The sequence below is a fragment of the Rhea americana genome, unplaced genomic scaffold (genome assembly GCF_003343005.1).
Source record: "Rhea americana isolate MKP2758 unplaced genomic scaffold, rheAme1 scaffold_101, whole genome shotgun sequence".
Classification (NCBI taxonomy): domain Eukaryota; kingdom Metazoa; phylum Chordata; class Aves; order Rheiformes; family Rheidae; genus Rhea; species Rhea americana.
In genome coordinates, this window is record NW_028185051.1 from 3363825 (window position 1) to 3364397 (window position 573).

The following is a 573-nucleotide window of genomic DNA, read 5'->3' on the forward strand; positions in this document are numbered from 1 at the left end:
TGTTGGAGAAGTTAATCTCCCCATTTCTAACCCAATCACTTTTTGGGTTACACTTACGATCACTAAGGCTGAGTATGGAAGAATTCTCATACCTATGAGAAAAAGCTACATACCCACCAAGAGCTCCCTCCTGTAGATACATATATACTTATTAGAAAATGACTGCATGCTCTGTCTTTGTACAGTCTAGAAAAATGAGACCTGTTCTTAATGAGATGATTGCTAATTAATGCCAAAAGGCATTATTGACCCAGTGGCCTAATGGATAAGGCATCAGCCTCCGGAGCTGGGGATTGTGGGTTCAAGTCCCATCTGGGTCATACAGCAACACATTTATCTGGGTATTATGGCTCAGTTGGCTAGAGTGTGGTGCTACTAATACCAAAGTTGCGGGTTTGATCCCCCTATGGACTATTCGTTTGGGGGTTGGACTAGATGGTCTCCAGAGGTCCGTTCCAACCTTACTGATTCTATGAAGCAAGGCCATCAAAGCCAGTGCCAATTGCCTTTAAAGCTCACTAGAAAATTTTTGTCAGGGAAATTGTGAGAGTTTTCACAAGTTTTATATTAACT

At 41.9% G+C, this 573-nt stretch overlaps 1 non-coding gene across 1 annotated transcript; it reads left to right on the top strand.

Moving 5' to 3' along the window:
* Positions 1-247: 247 nt before the first annotated feature.
* Positions 248-320, top strand: TRNAR-CCG (transfer RNA arginine (anticodon CCG)). Its single transcript has one exon. It is a non-coding gene; the product is annotated as a tRNA-Arg (tRNA).
* The last annotated feature ends 253 nt before the right edge of the window (positions 321-573 follow it).